We start from the raw sequence: 21,778 nt of genomic DNA, 5'->3' as shown, positions 1-21,778 counted from the left end.
TATTTTTTAACTTGTAGCATCCTGAACACACGGTCTCAAAAAACTAATCCAATTTACGCCTACTGAATGCGTGAACTGAACTACGTTTATACTTATATCTGCCCATCTTTGTGGCATGTGAATTTCACGGTTTTGAAAATATAACGGGCTCCCTATATGGCACTCGGCCATCGTGAAAGCTTTCTCGCTGTTCATTTATGCTTTACTGCTTGAGCAATCAGTGAAAAATGGCCTGCGTACATTTTTCTGAAAGAACAAAAAAAAATTAAAAAATAAACGCGAAATCTCGTGCAAAGCTTACTGCGCCTACTTTATTAGGTCTATCTATTAGCAATGTCTAGCCGTGCTTCGCTTCAGCGGCTACTGTACAGTAGTAGTTATACAAACATTCGTAAACAAAGGGAAAATTGCGCAGAAGCAGTTCTATTGAGAACATGATAATTTACATATCTCTCCCCCACAAAGAAGGAGTTCGTGTTTGGATACACTTTCTTTAATTTTATTTCCGGTTCCTACAAAGCCGCATGTGAACGAAAAGTTGATAGTTTCAGATAGTTTCGCCAGCTCGACAATGGCGGCATTCGCCTGAGTGCATGTAGCATGAATGCCATAACTCCAGACTACCCATTCCCTCAAGGAATTTTTTTTACCAAGTGCGCAAACAAATCGTTTGTTGCACTAGTATGGACACTTCGTAGCCCGTGCACCATAAACCTTTTCCGGCATAGTTCGACAGGACAGGTCTCTAGGGGCCTTCTTTGCAGATTCATGCGCAGTTGGCCAACCATAGGCGGGAAAACAGCTATATGACGCCGCCAGTATGATGATTAACGCCTAATACAGGAATATAGCAGCGGTTTTCAACTCTAAACCTTCGCGCTCACGTTTTTATTAGACTAAAATTTGAGAAAAGATTGCAAATTTCTCCTTTTTTTTGTTTGAATTCAACGATTCGGTGAAATTTCCACTCTATCCACTTAGCATGCTCCGTAATAAATAGTGAGAGAGAAAAGAAGCGCGATTTCGCGATTGTTTTATTTGAAATAAAAGAAAACGTTCACTTCTCACAGGTTTCACGGCTAGATAATCAGTTGTAACGTTCACTCTTTTACAAAATATAGACAAAATTGTAAACACATGTATACCATGTGATGCATGTAGTGGTTGTCGATGAAAGCAAGATAAGCGCATTCTTTATACCTCACTTCACAATTAAACGCACAGTTTTCATAGCTGGTTTGCGGGTGACAGTGGGAGTAGCGATTCACGGTCATCTTTGGGACATATCTGCCCCCAGACGAACCCAAACAATTTCGTACAGTCAGGAAGGCGAACGAAAAAAAAATCACCAATGATTTCGATACTTATTAGGGCAAAGGTTGAGCTCAGCTCTATACGTGTTTTCGTTTCGCGATATATTGTCTGGCGCGGACAATCTACCTCGTGCGGCACATTGCAAACGCATCGAAGCGTTGTGGGACTGTCTCGCTAATCGGGAGATCGCGACAGGCCACGCCTGGGTGACGCGTGGGCGCGATTCACAGCAGCCGGCGCAGACGGAAATCAGCTCATGCAGCGCTTTGTATCCACATGGCTGACACGCGCTACTCTGGCGCCATCTAGTAGACATCGTCCCCGCAGAGCGCGTTTGACGCGGCACTACTCCTTTCTTCTCATGCCTTCGCCATACCTCCCTCCTCCACTTTCCGCCTCATGGTTACACTGTACCCTTCTCCTACGCTTTTATCCTCGCGCTGTCGTCGCTATCACCGTCTTTCATCTCCCGCTGCGCTCCGCATTCACTCGCCTACGAGGGACGCCAATGGACACAGCCACTCGCCACACCAACGGGCGTCTAAGAGCTGGGCTCTAGAATTGTTTTACAGGGCACTTAAAAAATAGCTACAGAACAGGCAACAGCATGCAAATCCCACCACCACACTTACAACCTACTCACGTACCTTGCTTGCGGACCATCGCAGAATATCACCCCCTTCCAACCTTCCGGTGCCAGCTTGAACATGCATGCTGAGTGATGCATCCAAGTACATGCTGAGTGCGATGTCTAGCAGCATTTACGGCGACAGAGTACAAGGTCTCGTACAACGTAAAGCAATTACATTCTCACTTTATTCTTATCGCTTCACAACAAACTTACGGAGCCGCTTACGCAAGCATCGGGCAGTGACCCTCAATGTTTCTTGGATAACCAAATCAAAAACTCTCATTGGTTATAGGACATATAGTGTGCTTGCCTTTACATCGAGGGGCACTAGGTGCCTTGAAAGGTTTGTCTTTACTAATTGGCTGACAGGAGGTGCCAAGCGCTTAGATAGGGAAAGGGGGCTAATGAAGCCGAGCTGCCAAAGTGAAAGTAGATAACAGGGTGAGGAGAATGGTCCTGGCGTCTATTTGTCCACTTCACCGTGTTTAGGTTGCGGCGGCTATAGACAAAAATTCCGGCGGCATCCAGCAGGCTGTTAGGCAGACCATTAAAATAGGCCCTCAGCGAAGAAGAGTTGTTGCTGCGATGTCATATGTACGTCGAAAGGGCTCCATACATTATACTGCCGCGAAATAAATGTATTATGCGCAACAAAATGCATTCTCGCCGGTGCTCCGAGTAGCCAATGACAGAGCGATCGGCGAGAAACCATGGGTGTTATAACGGTAAGCAATGCCAAACTGTTTTTATTCCACTTCTGCAATCAGTCCTCAACGATCGGTAAACCTTTTTCGGGCTACCCCTGCTTCGGCTGTCCGTCATGCTGCGTCAAGAAAAGCGTGAGAATTTCCTTCTACTCTGTAAATACATAAGTGATTATGTATGATCAGACGAAACAAAATTTCTGATTTCACACGTATTTCGTCACTGAGCCTATCTCTGTTCGCCATGATTTGTCGTGTTGCGCCCACTTCACTTTCATAACACACGACGTCACAAAACAATGTAAAATTGCCTCCTCAAAGTATCGTGTACTTAATAAAAAGCGTTTATGTGCCGTACAACGCAGATTTTTTTTTCGTAATAGCCGGAGACTGTTTATTTACGAAAAGAATAGAAGATGTCTGCCTATCAAAGGCTCCGGCACAGGATAGTTGGAGCTGCCGGGGAGAACGACATTTTTTGCCCATAATAAATTATTTTTATGGCACCGTAACGCTGCCCAGGCTTTTCCGCACTTATACGACATCGCTATGCAAATTCTTCTTTGCTAGCCATCCGTTTCAGACGCCGTTTTTAACCTTCCGTTGCCCGCCGCCGTGATTTTCGAACAACCACAGCAAGCTAAGCAAGGGGAAGTGGGTCACTCGGAGACGCCGGCACTACACTCCTCATCTGGTCATCTACTTTCCATTCCCCACTACAGGGTAGCTAACCGAGCTCAAAACTACTTAACCTGCCCGCCTTCCATTTATACTGTTCACTCCTTTCATTGCGGTAGCTCAGTCCCAAAGAAACCCTATCCACTTCCGCGTGATCCTCGCCTTCGGGCATTAAGATAAGAATAACTCGTCGAGGTTGGCATCGCCAATCTATTGGGAAGCAAACAAAACCTCCTTCGATAAATGAAGAGAGCTTTTGATTGAGGGGTTCAAACAACAGTGCAGGTCACCATCCCATGCTTGCGTCAGTAGTCACGTCAATTTTACATCAATAGATCCAAAAAGAACTGATTGTAATAGTTTTACGGTATAGGGTCTGGTCTTCTATTGCTTTCGTAACCCGGAAGTGTTCGCCTATTCAGAGGGAAAAAAAGCGACACAATCTACTAATGCATAAGCATTCTTTGGCTCGGCGGTGACTTCGTTGTTCCTTTGTTTTGATTACTTGCTTTTCTTAGTTTACGCGGTTATATGGCATTTCCGGAGGGAAAGAATGCTTAGGCTTTAGTAGACAATTTTCAGATTTTTTTCCTCGCGTTCGGCCTGTAATCGTGCCAATGTAAGCGTACCAATTAAGCTGGAACGCCGGGCACGGGCCCGCCTCGACGGACCAGAGCAGTCCAGTAGCGCGTGAGGCGTTACGTGAGGGGAAGGTGCATCGCCGGGATGCAATCTCACCCTCGAGGTCGCTCTCGCAAGACGCCTATGTTACGTGTCATGAACGCGTCCCTTGTCTACGGAAGTGCTCGCCCGTGTTCCGAGTGCGCCTCGATAAGGCCCAATGAAACGGGCCAAACGTCTCGCTTGCCTGCGAGGTGTTCATAACGCGAGGGACGCTTAGCATCGTTCAAGTAGACATTCTGCCACCTCAAAATCTCAAGTTGGCCCACAGACAAATATCAAGTTAGCCCACTCCCAAATGTAATTTCGCCCACCCTTAAATTTTGAGTTGGCCCACCTCCAATTTAAGTTGCCGCCCCCCCCCCTCAAAGTTCAGTTAGCCCAACCCCAGATTTCAAATTAGCCCATTCTCTAATTTCAGTTAGCCCACCCCTACTATAAACTTCCGCATGCATTTTCTAAGAAGCCATGCACCTCTATGGGTATTCTCTTCTTGTTTTAGTTTTAAAATTTAAGTAGTACCTTATCGCTACCAATCGTCTACATTTACGTTATCATAACAATTACATGTCTTTGCAAGTTGCCTAGTTTTGTGCAGATAGAAGGCATTACACTTTCCGCGTAACTTGGCTGGGGAGCTCGCCTAAGAATGCTTGCGCATTAAAATCAGTTCTGTTTGCAATATTAATGCATTATAGTGCCTATACGCCACACTGACATGGTGAAATCTCGCGATTTTGTGACGTCGCGTGGCGCATAGGCGAAGTGGGCGCACCCTGATAACATTATGACCACTAGCGGAGGGCTAATGGTGAAAATAGCGTATAATCGGAATTAATTGTTTCTGTTTTTGTTTGACGCCATCATCATCATCATAAGCTTGGTTACGCCCACTGCAGAGCAAAGGTCTCTCCCGTACTTCTTCAGCTACCCCGGGTTATGTACTAATAGTGGCCATGTTGTTCCTGCAAACTTGGCGTCCGCTCTCTTTATGTTTGACGTAGTAACACATAAACACTGAACATGTTATGCCAGATGGGACGTTGTTGAACTTTTCATGCCATTGCTTGACTGGCGAACGAAGCATGCGGGGCCGGAAAAAATCTCAGTGCCCCAGATGACCAGCGAAGCTATGTATTTGGGCCCCTTTATGGAGATCTGTACCTCCGCTGCAGGTCGTCCTGGTATTGCGCTACCCTTCGGCATCGGCCCACGTATGAGTGCTTAACGCCTGCATCACCTCCGCCACGGGTGGAGGTGATGCAGGCGCCAACCTTTGGGATCGGCTCACGTATACGCGGAGTGTTTCCCGCCTGCTTCACTTCTGCCGCGGGTCGTTCGAGTATTCTACTGTTTTCGAGAACGGCCCACATGTGGGGAGTGCTTAACCCTTGCATCACCTCCGCCACGGGGCGGCCTGTCATTGCACTGCTTCGCGATTTTTTGCTACACGCGGACATGAAAGTGGGGAAAGTAGCGTTTAACAGCTTCTCTGTAAAAAAGTCACAGTTTCGCCCTGAAGGCGAAGCATCGATTGCGATAGCAAACTAGTGCACGACTATAGAAAATTGGCTGAGGCTTAGCTTGGTTAAGCCTAGTCAGATGCGAAGCATATTGGTGGCTAAACTTGGTAAGTAACTTGTCGCCGAGCCGCATACTGAGCGCGTTGCTTGGCCAGACGTTCTTCCCGCTCTTCATCAGTCTCTATAGCACGCCGCAACCTTCGCTTCTCATTCCAACGAGCAGCTCTGTCTCCAGGAGGCATATCACCTCGTGAGTGTCTAGCAAAAGCAAGCGCAGCTGCTTATATACCGCCGCGACGCCGCGAGCGACGGCGCGAGTTGGAGCCCCGTTTCTCCTCTGTCGTGACGTCATGGTGTCACGTGGTCAGCCTTGAAGGCGACGCCGCGAGCGACGGCGCGAGTTGGAGCCCCGTTTCTCCTTTGTCGTGACGTCACGGTGTCACGGGGCATGGCATGAGTACTGAAGGTCATTGAAGGCGACCAAGGTGGATATATATATATATATATATATCCTCCTTGAAGGCGACACCACCGCGCCTGAGGAGCTGGGTTGAGCTCTAGTAATATGCTTCGCATAAAATTGGAGGACGCTTAAGCTTCGCCTTCAAGAGTGGAACGCGACAGCGTTCCCGTCGACCCGCCAAGGGGTGTAAGACAATGCGCTACGGCGCAGCGATCACTTACGAGGCGCCCCGCATCGGACGCGGTGAGCGTCGAGCAACGCAGTGTTCGGTGTGGCAACGAAACGTGCGCCTGAGCAAACGGAAAGAACCAAAGAACTCGGTACCTCGGAGGGGGAAACGATCTACGCCAGCCGAACGTCGTGATCGGCACGGGCAGAGAGATAGATAGATAGTAATCTAAAGAAAGGAACGGCGCTTGATTCTGCAACCCGTGTGGGAGAACGGCGAAGCGTCGTCAGGGGAGAGGGAGTCGGGGCTGCGACGCGCCTGCCACCGGTCCGCGCACAGCCACAATGCTCGCGTAGCGCACCACCTGTCGGGCCGTGCCATACATTGAGAGGAGGGGGTCTTCTGTGTTTGCCGCAAGATGGCTCTGCGTGTGCGATAAGCACAGAAGAAATGTTGCGGAAACGTACTTCACTACTCGTGTAAATGCGACTTCTGTAAGTTACATGCTCATAATTACCGATATACACCGCAGTATAACTTTCTACGGCACGTTTCTAAGGCAACACCGCATTCACTAGAAGCGCTTTTCTACTGCTTTCAAGCATTGAACTCGTGGCTGAGTGGTAGCGTCTCCGTCTCGCACACCGGAGACCCTGGTTCGATTCCCACCCAGCCCATCTTCAAAGTTGCTTTTTATTTATGAAGTGCCCGCCATGATTTATCGCTCACGGCCAACGCCGCGGACGCCGACGACACCGGCTTTTCTTCGACACGAGCTCCTTAACGCTATCGCGTTAAAAAGTCAGACTAGTAGTTTCATGGGGCGTATAAACTTGTAACTATAGGCATACTTTACATGCGGACAACTTTCTGTGGCTACAATGGGAAAGCTACTGGTACGAGGCTGCTGCGCAAGTGCTCCCATGCCAAGAAGTCCTGCAGCGTTTGGCAATGCTTTTCTTTGCTCGGAGCAGACGCTGAATTGACGCAGCTTTCCCGTGCGACGGCTTTGGGTTCTCCCAGACGCAGAAGGGAAAAGCGGCAAAATAAGTAAACCTTTACACTCAGTGCTGTGTTCTGCCTTATTTTACTGTAGGTAACTGTTGTGGCGACGCTAACAACGACGGCAGGAATGCGCTTGGAGTGCCCGTATAATCACTATCGCGATGAATTTGGGGTCCGGTCTAATGGAAGATATTGAGTAGAAACACATGTTATTGGATTAACGTTAGAGCGCCCCATTATCTCTAGAAACCTAAGGGGAGAAAACTAGAGGCGTGGCCGGAGAGATTTCGTAGGCTGCCTTGGTCCCCAGGGATATGACCTGTTTAAGAGCGGAGTAGCGTGACGGCCACATTCCCGTGAAGACGACACGCAGGGTCGGAATACGGACAAAGTCAAGAGCCGGCTAGGAGTCATCATGAATGGAGTCATCTTTGGAATCATAGTTAGTCCATGTGTGGTATCACGGTCGCGACTATTCCGGTGTGCTTGTGGCCACCTCACTGCCATCAGGTCGGAGAGTACGTTAGGCACGCGCATGAAGGGCATGTCTGCTTAAGAATGGTAGATGCTCGTGTAGAAAAGCTATTCGCACATGCCCATTCCTAGTGACTAACCAAGAACCGACTAGTTGAAAAATAAAATCCGAAAGTAGAAATGTAAAAGAAGTAAAATACTTTTTAGAATAAACAGCTCCCAGTTGAAAAACACAACAGGAAATTTTAACAGTCTGTCGTATTTTGGGACGTTGTTTCTGTAGTTCTGTTGTCTGTAGTTCTGTTGCCTGTAGTTCTGTTGCCTGTAGTTCTGTTGCCTGTAGTTCTGTTGTCTGTAGTGTGACGTCCTGTAGTAGAAAGTTCTGTAGTTCTTGATCAATATTTAATTAAAAATTGACAGAGACGTCCGTAAGTTTATGTAAATTTATTAGCACAAAAAAGAAAAACATAAAAGTAAAAAAAAAATTTAAAAAAAAACGTCTTTGCCTAGGATTCGAACATGCGACCTCACGATTCCGAGTCCGGCATCTTACCACTGCACCACCACTGACACGCTTTTCGAGTGTACGTTTTGGCCATGTGAACAGTACGACGTGCTGATGCGCTGCTGTTTACATTTGCATTTTGAGAACCAAGATCCGCTATCACTCCACCGCGTCAAGTGCCGCATCTCTAGAAGAGCAAGAGTGTTCGTACCACCGACAGGTACATCGTGCAGTGCTAGAACATCGATTTCGATGTACGATATCCACATTAAATAAGACATTCAGAAATAGACAACGCGTTGACTTTTAGGGTTATTACTGCTAGTTTCGACAGTCGTCTCTCATTCTTTACACTTTTGAGCGCGCATATAATTCGTGTGTTCAATGCAAAATAGCTACATAAACATTCGTGGATGAGAGTTCTTTCTGACAGCATACTCGCTTCTCACGGCAGCGCTGTACCAGATTAATTAGGGAGACAGCTTTCCACGCAACTTTGTGGAACAACCGAAATCTTCTTTTCCGCTTCGCATAAGCTTGTGAAATATTCCTGGGAAATTAACTAATGTGTCAGTGTAACAGCACATGTAAGTCCACAGGCCTGTGTGCCACATCTTACCAAAAAAAAAATGGATACGCAGCCATTCCCGCAGATGGTATGATTTTGATCAGCGGCCGATTTTGAGGAGGCCGGTAGGGAGTTGCTGGTGCCGCGTCGTCACGGCACAATTATAACTCTTCGCCACGTCGACTTTATTACCGGGGTCGGTGCCATCAGCATTGCCGGCTTCAGAGAAGCGCGATTGAATACCGCGCAAGAGAAAAGTACAGTGTACACCACCGATGCGAAAACATACAATTTTAAAGGACCGCGACGGAATGCGCTTCTGTTGCGACTTCGGAACTCTTGGCCGTCGCGACCGAAAGTTTCTGCTGCGACGTCAGAATTGGTGTCGTAACGTCGGAGTCGCTGTCAGGATATAAAGCTGTTGTTCCGACTTCAGAACTCTTGTTGTCGCGACAGAATGCTTCTGTTGCGAAATCAGAATTTCTGTCGTAATGTCAGAAATGTCTCCCAATTAAGAAATGTCAACAACTTCTGTCGTACAACAGAATTTCTGTAGTCGCGACAGGAATTCCTTTTGTCTTTTTCAACCGGGCACTACAGAAGCTTGTCGCATCACACAATTTCAGTGCACTTCTGTTGTCATCATTGGGTACATGTTGCGGCGATAGGTTTCCGTTGTGGAACAGTTCTCTGTAGTACAACAGAAGTTTGTCCATTACTTCAGGAACACTTCTGTTATGACAACTGGGGGCCTGTTGCAATGATAGGCTTCTGTCGTACAACAACATTTTTCTGTAGTACAACAGAAGTTGGTCGCATTACTTCAGGAACACTTCTGTTGTGACAATTGGGGGCCTGTTGCCACAATAGGTTTCTGTAGTATTTCAACAGCACTCTGTAGCACTACAGAAGTTTTTCGGGTTACTTCAGGAACATTTCTGTTGGGACAACAGGGTGCCTGTAGTGATGACAATTTTTTCTGTAGTACTACAAAAATCTGTTGTAGAGCTTCAGCTTTCTGTTGTAACAACAGACATACGACAGACTGTACTTCTGTAGTAGCAACAACAAATGTCTGTTGTACATCAGAAAAGTCTGTCGCTCCATCAGGAATCTGTAGTTACTACAGAAAAATCCTGTTGTACAACAGAAATTTCTGTAGTACTACAAAAATCTGTTGTAGAGCTTCAGCTTTCTGTTGTAACAACAGACATACGACAGACTGTACTTCTGTAGTAGCAACAACAAATGTCTGTTGTACATCAGAAAAGTCTGTCGCTCCATCAGGAATCTGTAGTTACTACAGAAAAATCCTGTTGTACAACAGAAATTTCTGTAGTACTGAACACAACCTCTGTTGTCATTTTCAACTGGGAGGTTTGAATTATACATATGTTTCAGATAAAAAAAATAATATTTAAGTAAAGAAACAGTGTGGCTGGAACGTTGGCAGCGTCCTCTTCATCTCCTCCGTGCGCATTCCCACTATCGGAATCTGCGAATAAGCAGAGACGCTTTGTGCTACCTACACGCTAATGTTTGTTCTTAGAAGCAGTAACGTGACGTCCAGAAAAATTGTGTTTTTTTCTTGGGATGCAACAAAGGCAGGTGTAATGTGAGCCTTTCACCTGATTCTATACATTGATTTTTTTTATAGCACCCTTGCTATATGTTTTAAGGCCAACCTATTTACTGCTGCGAATTAAAGGAGCCGGCACTGTCTAAAAACTAAATTTCTTTCTCATTTTTGTCATCTACCGCTCCCGAGAGGTGACTCTGCTTGATAATGGAAGCAGGGAAGTTGTCATTCTGTCTACCTGGCGTTTTCTCACGACACAACTCTAAATTTAGTATATTGACATGGGTGCTTGTTTACCTTTTTCCTGTGACCGCTGTTCACCGGCTAAGGAATGTTAAACGTTACCGCTCAGCGGAAGACGCGCCTCCATGATTTGCAACTAAAGCGACTGTTATTGTTCATTCTGTCCATTGTGCATGTCCTAGCCGAACCTAGTATTATAAAATTGCATGTGCCGCACGAATTCTGTAGTAGTTTCGAGAAACCACGGGTGCACCCGAGATTACACTAGAACCTTCGACCAGTGGTTTATAAAAGCAGTGCGAGCTTGAACCGTTGTTCAGATTTTGACAATAGCCGACTGTGTTCACCGCTGTCATTATACTTTGAGTGTAGCTTGTTTTTGTCTGCACGGGTTTGCCCAGTAAAAACTAAATTCATAGTTTTTCTGCTGTGTTCTTTCCTTTCACTACGACGTGACAAAATGGGAAATTATTTTAAACTCTATTCATTATCTGTGTTGCATATTTGGAATGGTTTGCGCAACATAAATACCTAAGAAGAAGTCTTTCTTTTCCTGACGTACTTGCACAGATAATGCACTGAACGGATCGATAAACAAATGAAAGAAGGCGCCGACGGCATTGTTAGGCCGCCTAAGAGGTAGCATCCAACAGTGTATAAATGTTTACACCCAAAGGGTGCTTTCTTCTTACACTCGTATACACTTACCTTTAGGGCCTCACAAACATTTATGGAGGACGATAACGGAGCTCTAACAAGCCGTGCGATGGCACAATACGTAGTTAAAAACAATGTAATCGTATTGAGAGCCTTGGACGCACAAAATGATCCGACAGGACCGTTTCATATTTATCCGGGTGAACTTCTCTTGTCGTACATTTCTGTGCGCCCAAGGCTATCAGAATGATTACATAGTTTTCAACTACGTATTTCGTCATCGCACGTGTTGTTGGAGCTCCGATTTCGGCCTCTATAATTTCTTTTAAGGCCCTAACGGTAAGGGGGTTACCAGTGCGACAAGAAAGCGCCCTTAACGGTGTAAGCATTTTTACAGTGAAGTCATCAATACCCAAGAGCGAACTTACATAAGCCAATAAGACTGGAGGTGTGCCGAGGGTTCACCTGAATGTTTTAATAATACTAGCGCAATATCTTATGGCGTGGTCACAGCTGACGGATATACAGAACTTTGCAAACCTCTGGCCTTCCTGCATAGCACCACTGCCATAAGTTTCAATGCCAACGTATTTACTGCTGTGACTAAACGGTGCCGGCGCCATATAAAAACTAAGATTCTATTATCATTCTGTTTACTAAAGTTTATTTTCTTCTTCTTCTGTGATCATTCGAACAGCCTGATTTCCCAAGTGGGCGAGTTGTGACGGATGGTTTGGCTGCAGGCTACGTGAAGTGGGCTATGAAACGCAATTCGTCATCATTTACCAGCATGTAGTTCATGCCCTATCATTCTACAGTGACCGATGTAATGGGCTCACTCTCCAAGCGATTTTCATGTTGCGCTGGTATTCTTTGTAAAAATCCCCAGAGCAGATAGGTTTTCTTTATGAAGAACATAAAGAAAGGAATGGGCACATGGTCCCAAGTGGATTGGAACTCCGGTCCCGCACTGTAGTAGCAATGGCTTTACCTCGTAATAATTCTGCTGGTGCGACTGAAATGAAAAATAAAAATAATTCATTTTACACCTTAGGTATAAAAATCTAATGTGGCCTTAGCAAAATAAAGTTAGCGTGAACATGGCGCCTAGGCATTCATACCGAATAACCGTGGTACTTTACTGATAGTGTAAGTGAATTATTTGTATGCAGCACTAAGTCGTCCACATGCTATCATTTTTATGGTCGACTTCGGAAACGTGGTGCCATCGCAAAGTGGGCTGCTACCGGCGGCAGCCTATGTCGCGTCTTGTCAAAGCAACAAAAATCCCAGGATTATCATTACAGGTATTAAATTACCGTGACTTCAACAATCGACTGTGTCGCTACATAGCTAAAATTTTGATCGCATTGTCATCTACAGCCATCGTGAGAAGGGTTATGCCGTAATTTTTTGGTTCCGTGAACGTAAGTGTGCTTTCAAAGTACTCAAACCATAAAATTAGTCGGTAGATCACGTATATCTCGTTGGAAGATCACGTTGTATATCACGTTGAAAGGTCACGCATATCTCCAGCATATATACCACAGTGAAGGATCGGCCTCGAGGCATTGGAGAAATTTACACCACAATACAGATAAGTACAAGCTGCCGTTGACAAAGACGTACGGGCGGAAAACAAGCTTTTATATCCGTTTCATTCTTTCTATAGAGAGTACTTTCAGACATCATAGAGCCTCAGGCAGCTTCACTGTGAGGAAAGTTGGATATATAGATTCGCATGTGCCCTACTTCGAAATTATAGTACCCGCTGTGGTTGCTCAGTGGCTGTGGTGTTGGGCTGCTGATCACGAAGTCGCGGGATCAAATCCCGGCCACGGCGGCCGCATTTCGGTGGGGGCGAAATGCGAAAACACCCGTGTACTCAGATTTAGGTGGACGTTAAAGAACCCCAGGTGGTCGAAATTTCCGGAGTCCTCCACTACGGCGTGCCTCATTATCAGAAAGTGATTTTGTCACGTAAAACCACACGATTTCTTCAAAATTAAATAAATAGTGCTTGACTTTAAGTTGGCATGAAATTTTTATCCTTTGTCAAGGTCTACCAATGAAGAATAAAAAGAAAACAGATATTCTAAGCCTTACTGAGATGGCTGGTTGCGTGTCATCACAATGACAAGCATTATGAGACTACTAAACCGTTAGAGGCACAACGAGATAATACGTTAATGAATAATTATTTACGCATTAAATTTGAGGTATGATGCGACTCTGGCAGCGGAGAACACCGCAGGCGTCCCTGCGTGCCTGCGTGCCGGAAGCGAATAGTCCGCTTGTTCAGTGCACGGAGAAATCAGCAAACAGGCGACGTCCCGTCTCTCCTTGCTCTTCGAACAAAGAGTTCATTATTGCTTGTCCCGTTTGGCGTGTACAGATGCATGCTCTTTCCTACAAAGTAAACTCGACTTCTGACATTATTCATACGGGCGATGCGCCGCACGCCCTGTTGACTTGGTGCGCGGTTAGCGAGAGCAAGCTCACGTTGCTTGTCAGTCTCTCGACGAGACGGGAAAACAGCATACCACGAAATGAAGACTTCTTCACTTGCATTCGAGGTTGTTGATGTCTGATTCGGTTCGTCTTCCTGCGCTCTAAACTTGGGAATGGCCTCAAGGCGCATGCTTCTTATTGGATCGACTATGGCTGCCAAGTACAGTACATGGGGTAGCACTCGCGCGGTTCTTCCTTTTGACACGTCAAACCACAGATCTCGCTCTTTGAAGCCTGGTAGGCTCTTTTCTCATCGTATTTTTTTTTCTTAGATCCAAGTAGTGACAGCAGAAAACAGGAATCTTTCTCTTTCACGTCGATTCCGTAGACAGGCGACGAGAGGAGGAAGAATCACGTGCCTTTTCTCTGACAGCTGGCGGTCTCCTAGGTTCTTGTACACGGCCTGAAATTTGGTGAATGAGGTAATCTCCTGTTTTGTGTGTGTTTCGCCTTTTGTGCCCTAAATGCAGTGTCTTTTTTTTTCGTATGTGGTGGCAACATATCTTTTCTTTTACTGCGCTCTTCCTATAGACCTCTCGTTTAATTTTATTTTTCTCTCTTTCTTACATGCCATTTTTTAGTCTTTTTTTTGCAGCGAAACTAATGCAGCACGTCACTTACTTAATGATGTTGTTGTTCCTCAAGTTGCTGCCTGGTTCTTTTCAATTACATGGAAATATATTTCTCGAATTTTTCTGAACGCACCTTTATTTTCTCAATTACCATCCGGTGAACTCCCGAACGGAGCAAGCATATTATTCCTGAAACAATATACTTTCTGCAAAGCGGCGTAGTTAAATGCAGGACGCTCTTAAGTAGTTCTTTCACTTCGCGTGTTGTAAGAATACGACTGCTTAAATTTGCCCAGTTGTCGCATATCTTTAATACCAAATGGGCATTCCCCAGTGACCACATAAGAGCAGCGACGGCCCCCAATCGCAACAATATACGTGAAAGATAACGACGTTCGTAAGCGAGAGTCCGACAAAAACCGGTCTTCAAAAGTAGCTGAAAATCGGCGCGCTTCGTTGATTGATACTTTTCTGAACTCATTCTCTGGGAGATCAACCGACTGTTGTCGTTTGCTACACTGTAAAAATATTTACACCCTTAAGTGTGTTTTATTGTCGCACTGGTAACACCCCTACCGTCAAGGACTTAGAAAAACTCTTATGAGACGACAACGGAGGTCTAACTATGCATGCGATGACAAAAGGCATAGTTTAAAGCTATGTAACCATTGTGACAACCTTGGGGGTAAGGGAATATCTGATAGGAGAGTTTCATATCTCTCTCTCTGAAATTCCCTTGTCGGATATTTCTGTGCACCCAAGCCTGTGAAAATGATTACGTAACTTTCAACTACGTCTTTTGTCATCGCATGTCTAATTAGAGCTCTGTTCTCGTCCTATATAAATTTTTGTAATGGGTAGGGGTGTTACGATTGCGACAAGAAACGCCCTTAATGGTCTAAACAATTTTACACTGCACAAAATTCCCTACTGTGGCTTCCGAGATACACGTGGAAACGTTGTGGGATAACAAAGTCGTGGTGCTACGCTACTCAATTCGCAGTGGCAGGATTGATTCCGGCCGCGCAGAAGTGTGGGACAGTCCGGCGCTTCACCAGCGCTCACGCACAGGCCAGGTTTGGACTGCTCGCAGTGTTCTGACTGCCGCCCGCACAGATGTCGGCGTCTCGATACTTGAGTGCCCTGTCAATATATATATGTATATTCTCTATTTTTACCACAGCTCCGATTTTCCACCCTTCACACACACACACACACACACACACACGCTCATTCTTCAACTTTGACACTCCTCATTAAAAAAATAAAGGTATACAAAAATTCTCGTTCAATGCTTCGGAAAATGTTTCCACACTTACACACTCTAAATACGTCTTACACCGCGTGGGGCTTATCTTTCTTTTCTCCAATATTGTCAGCTATCTTGCGCGCCCCTGTTTTCGTTAGCGCCGAACGTCAGGTCAACACAGTTCACTAACGGCATACACGTTATAAGCGTGACATGACATTAGTGACACGAAAGTAGCGAGCACAACGGCGTTTACCCAAAAGCAAAAGTACGCAAAATAGATCACGATAATTGTAGTGGGGAAAAAAGGATGCGTCGCACAGCATGTGAAACGTTTTCTGAGTGCAATGCGATAGCGCACATACTTGTTTATTTGGAGTTTAATATATGCTACTGACCATCGCTTTCGCGGTAAGGCGTCCCTTCTTTCTTCAGATTGAGAAGCGAAAAGAAAATTGTGTCACGATCTTACGCTGTCTGTGGCGACCAAACCACTGGTCAATATTTATACTTGTGCTTGCTATTCCCTTTCTACATGGCGGGAGCGGGCAGTTGATATAGAACCGAAGAAGTCCCCGAAGACTATGTGACAGGCGGCGCAAAGAGGCAAAAGATGAAACTCAGTGCGGCAGCACGAAACCAATATCGTCCCAACCGTCCCTCCTGGCGGTGCAGCCGATGCCACTCTCGAAGACGACGATACGGTGAGCTTGGATTGCCGAGATGCTCGTCGCGGAGTGCACGGAGTGGCTTTACTTATTCTTCTTATCTCAACCATGCTTCCTTTTTTTAGGTATTATTTTGGTTTATTTTTATACATAAATTTTAAACCGCCATACATGAAGGAACTTCAATTTCCTGCTCCGTTTTGTGCTGTGCACTCTCAGCTAGTCAGCATGCGTATCAATTTCGAAAATTCCTGGCGCGTATTTTTTAGTGTATCGCCGAAACGTATGAAGTCCCTGCGCCTCGCTTTCTCTATACTTGAGCTTCATATTTTCACACTGCTATGCAGTTCCGCTTCCCCGCTCCTTATCCGTGTTGCTCTGCTCTAATAAATCTCTGAACCAGTGCTTCCTAACGTATCTATGCATGCTAGTCAATGCCCTTCTCAGCTTCCTGATGGTTAGACATATTATTTATTTATATCGTACACCACAGTTATCTCTTCCAGCCCGGTGATAACCAATTCAATTAAATAAAATAATATGAAACCTGAAAGTCACCGCTAAATCCGCGGTATATATTGCCTGTAAGGAAGGAAGTTTATTATCGCACCATGACATCATTCTTGCGTTCATTTCTTACCTTTGAAGTTTGCAGTTATACTCGGCTCCGGTGACTCAGATTTATCTGGTGAACTATTATAAGCGTAAAGTCAGCGATTGAGCTCTCGAACGCGTTCTAGTAGCCAAGGGCTATCTCCTTCTCCTCCTTCATTCTGTGTCGCGCTTCCACTAAATCCTCGCCCCCCCCCCGCCTTTCTTTTTTTACTTTCCCTATCCCACACGGGGAGAGGAAGAATGTGGTTGAAATATTCTGGTAGCTCCAGAAGCCGGTTTTATGCGCAAGTAATTTTGGGCCAAAAAGGTGTGGCTGCCGTCACGTGAGCAAGTCTAGTTTCCCCAAACCAGTTTTCCGAGCAGCGCCTGCTGCGATCTTGACATAGACATTTGGAAAAATTCGCGAATGGGGAAAGCAGCAACCAATGGCGCAGCGCCCGTGAGCAGTGGCGTTATCGTCACGTGGCAGGGGCATCACCTAAGCAAATCGCCCGCTCTTGTAGACGGTTCCAGCAGAAGACATTTGTAGCAGACGATGTCCGCTGCCCGGTTGCAATGTCTGGCGCTATCCACAGTCTACTGAAATAAGGGAGTGTACCGTGCAGTGGCGAAAAGGTAGCTCTTTTTGCGATGACGGCCTGAGGCCCTGGAACACTCCCGTATACTGCAGCCTCGTGTGTGGCTACAGCCTGAAATCACAGATCGCTAGCGAAGCTCTAAAGGTACAACAAAGGGCCTCCGGGATCCGCCATTATGGTTCTCACAGAGTTCATTGTGTGTCCGTGCGGAGCTAGCCGATTTCTGCGGCGGTTTATTCTGCGTCATTCCTACAGTTATTATGTGCACGGCGATTGCTGGGTTTGTAAAAGGCATTTTTTGTGCATTGTGGTTCCTGCACAGCGATGATTATCAATCCGGGCTTCTTCTGATAAGGCATATTGGGAACATAGGCTGTATTCTTGCCCTTTAGCGCCATTTTGCGGACCGAAACATAGAAAGAATGGTGGCTTCATTTGTCACAGAGAATTCTTTTTTTCTTGACTGAAACCTGGTCAGCGCTTTTTTGGATGACGCACCATCACAGGCATCTCAGGGTGCCCATCTGGCAAAGTTCAGCTGCTTTTTCCGTGTTTCCCATCCTCGTGTGTTTCCAAATACTTTGAAGAAAAACAAATATATGTGCTTACCAACGTAACGAGTAGACGAGTGTCTGCTTGTCTTCTGCAACCGAAAGGCTGAAGAGACGATGAGGAACACTGCAAAATCTCTGATTGGAAATGTACAAGCTCAAAGGCATTATTGACGTATCATAACAGTTTTTATTATTTACTTTTTTACAAATTATAACGATTTCATTTATGTTTTCGTGGTCTTTTAGTTGCTGAATTCAGAAAGTTTTGTACAGCATAATCACATGCCAGGCACACCGCTCGATCGCAGCTTCGCCTGGTGGAGTCATCGCACAAGTGATCCTAGCTGTCCCATTGTTTTGTTATAAGGACGACACACTGCCTCATTTCATTGCAGTCTTCAGCTAGCTGTTCATGACTCAAGTTGTGCAGTGTATACTTGTTTGGGATGCTAAAATGAAGAATTTTCGCAACAGAGATAACAGCATTCGTTTTAAAGAAGTTACGGACTGAAGCTGAAGGTACTTGTCGTCGTGATTTCTACCCCAATTCTGTGAAATTCCGTTGCCTCGCCTGGCCTTCATATGGTGGTCATTGCCCCTGCTCTTTCGTGCGACCTGAGGTGGCTGCCTGACAGGGGCGCTACCACTGCTACTTGGCAAAGCTGTTTTACTGTGGGATGAAGCCAGTCTACTCGTCGTTCTAAACGCATCAAAACGTGTGTTACTTGCCTCCGCTAAACCAAGCTCCCACCACGTGGTGACCCAGGACATTTACGGTTCCTTTTTTTTTTAAGACTGCCATGGACGACGCTGCTCTTATTCCTTCTGACAGAGAAGACGCCACGATTACATCGCCTGTCATCACCGCAGAGCTTCAGCTTCCCAGCTTTTGGCACAAGAATCCTCGAGTTTGGTTTATACAAGTAGAGGCCCGTTTTCAACTACAGCTCGGCCGCTTAAAGTTCTAGACACGTTATTTTAGTTTTTTTTTTACGTGATTGTCCACATTGTCTGATTTCTGTCATTTCCACAGGCCGTTCCGAAGATATAGCTTCTCATAGAAATGTTCATACGAATCAAGAAGTTACTGATAATATGTGAATAGATGCGGGCTGATAAATATTTACGAATCGTTGAATGTCTCATATTAACCACCCGTCTTATTATTTTTAGATAGGATTGTAGCATTACTGAACCTCTCAGCATAATTTGCTTGCTGCACTCTTTCGTTGCCTCAGGTGCGAGAATGTAAAAAAAAATTTTTCACAACTTACAATAGTGAAAGGAGGGACCTACTATCGCAGATATTATTGCGACAATAAAGAAAATCTGTTAACAAAAAGTACAGAGGTTAGCCGGATTGGCCTCTTGTTGGCACTGATGCTTTGTGGTGAGGGGAAGATGGGTAGGTATACCTTAATTCCAGTTGGCAAATTCAAGTCTGCAGGCATGGTTTCCAGAGTGTTATCTGTTTCTAAAGCATTGCACTTAATGTGTTGCGCCAATATACGTACCCGCCCAAGCAGCACGTGCCCTCACCTTGCTATATATCCGCTTTTTAAAATTCTTTAACACGCTTCATGCAAAGCTATGACAAAAGGTCTGTTCGGCATTGCTCTTGGTGCACGATGCTTTCCTAGTCAATCTTCTCACTCTCGAAGCGCATTGTTTATTTAGCTTGCTACAAACATTCTTGAGAATAAAACTTTAGGGAAGCTGCGCCAACCAGCATTCCAGGGCCTCTCTGATAAACAAGTGCCATTTCTCAGTGTTTGTTTCTTGCTAGCAACGTTGCGTAGTATATTGTTTTTCTGAGTGAGCTCAGACATACCGAAAGCTAACTAGGCATCATCGAATACACCAGCACCTCTGTGTTTGCAAGGCACCTAAGTAAGTAATAGAAGTAGGTTTGAAAGGAGTATGTGAAAAGCAGCCAGCACCTCGCAGAAGGACTTTCTGTACGTGAGGAAGGGAAAACGGTGATGGCACTAGTGATCAGTTGTGCAGCCACATAGGCATTTTTTTCTTGAATTGAAAGTTACGCCCACCGTAAAGGAGAACACAGACATGAGAACAGTAAAGACAAAGAGCTCACCGTGCGCTTAGAGCACCCTCTCCCAGGCGCAACGCAGTCATGTTAAGCATTCACTATTTACAATGCTTATTAGCCCATTAAGCGGAAGTGAAGCTGTGTAATGTCTCGAAAAGTAGAAAGTGAAGAGGAAAACAACGAATCTTAATCGGAGAGTACAACAAGGTTGGATCCTGTAAAAGCAATCCGCAGAATGCACTCGACTCATTAGGCGGCACACTACCGTTATATCTTCAGCAAAAAGTGCTTAACCCAATTTCACGGCACTCGCACAATGCATTTATCGTTGTTGCCAGTCCCTCTCTCTCTCTCTCTTCCTACCTCTGATAAACGCTTTTCTTGCTTGACTACGTTCATCGGCATTCCCTGCCTGCTTTCAGGTAAATGCACTTTCTTCCTAATAGTTCCTGCTTTACATGTCGAGAAATGCTCTCACACAAACTATTCCGACGAGACATTTAAAGTATATGCTGAAGGGACTTTGAAACCATGCTGTTGCTTGTCTCTTCCAGTGTGTGTCAGAAAATGAGCACGCTGCACTAATTAGTAAACGCTAATTAAAAATCATTATGAAACAAGCAGAGCCATTATGTATTTTAACATGAAAATGGTTTATGAACGGCCCGCTTATGATCTTTTTAATGTAATATCGTCCTCAATAAGAGTAGCAACACGATAATTCATTTTTTTGTACCTGTGTAGGCACTGCCACGTTGCCTTACAGTTCCCATATGATAGCAAGGCAGCACGTAGACAAGAAAACTGCTTAACACCATTCCGATTCTTGGTAGCACCCCGTTTACAAGAAAACTGTTCCATGCGATTCTTATTAGTGAAAGAACTGACGTGTGTATCCTCTTGCTGCAACTGCCACTGAACGTGATAGCGCAGACGGCGCGCTACCAGCATCAGGCAGGCCTGCAAGATGGTGATAATTTGCAGTTTTGTACCAACCTGATGGCCAGGAAAAAAAGTATACATAGGCTTGAAAAGTTTCGCGCTCTTAATGACCTTTATTTGTTGATATAAGAAATTCTAGGTGTGCTTTGCTTTATTACTTAAAAATATATGGATCCGCGCCAGTTGCTTAGCGGCTGTGCTGATGCGCTGCTAAGCACGAGGTCACGGGAGCAAATACAGGCCGCGGCAGCCGCATTTTCGATGCGGACAAAAAAAAAGAAACGCCCGTCTCCCATGCATTGGGTGAGCGTTAATTATCCCGCACGCTCGTCAAAATTAATTAGGAGCCCCCCACTACGGCTGGCCTCATGATGCAATCATGCTTTTGGCACGTAAAAACCTCATAATTCTATTGAATAAATATTTAGACAACTTGAACGGCAGCCCGGACAGCCATAAGAGTAGTAAAAATAGCCGTGCTTGAAAGTTCCCTGAGATCTACTTTGCCTTTTGTGGTTACACAACAGAGAGGATAATAGTGAGGAAAGTTGGCATACTACGGCTAAAAATCTTTGCTTTTTGTTAAGCAGCGCTGAAACACTTATTGAACATACCAGGGAAATGTTGCCGTTCTGTAGAAGAGGCTCGTCTGATAATGTGAGCCAGAAAATATGCACTACATGCACCAGGGAAATTTCAGTCTCGTGTCAAAAACAGTGAAATATGACTTGCTGTCGCTTCTACATTGCCATCATGCGGCGTCATGGCGAGCAGTTGGCCCCACTAAAGGCTATTTGCTACTTTGGCTTTCACGAGCAAACTCTCAGCAATACTATAATTGATAA

This window comes from Dermacentor albipictus, chromosome 1 (genome assembly GCF_038994185.2).
Source record: "Dermacentor albipictus isolate Rhodes 1998 colony chromosome 1, USDA_Dalb.pri_finalv2, whole genome shotgun sequence".
In the NCBI taxonomy this organism is placed as follows: Eukaryota; Metazoa; Arthropoda; class Arachnida; order Ixodida; family Ixodidae; genus Dermacentor; species Dermacentor albipictus.
This window is presented reverse-complemented; position numbering follows the sequence as displayed.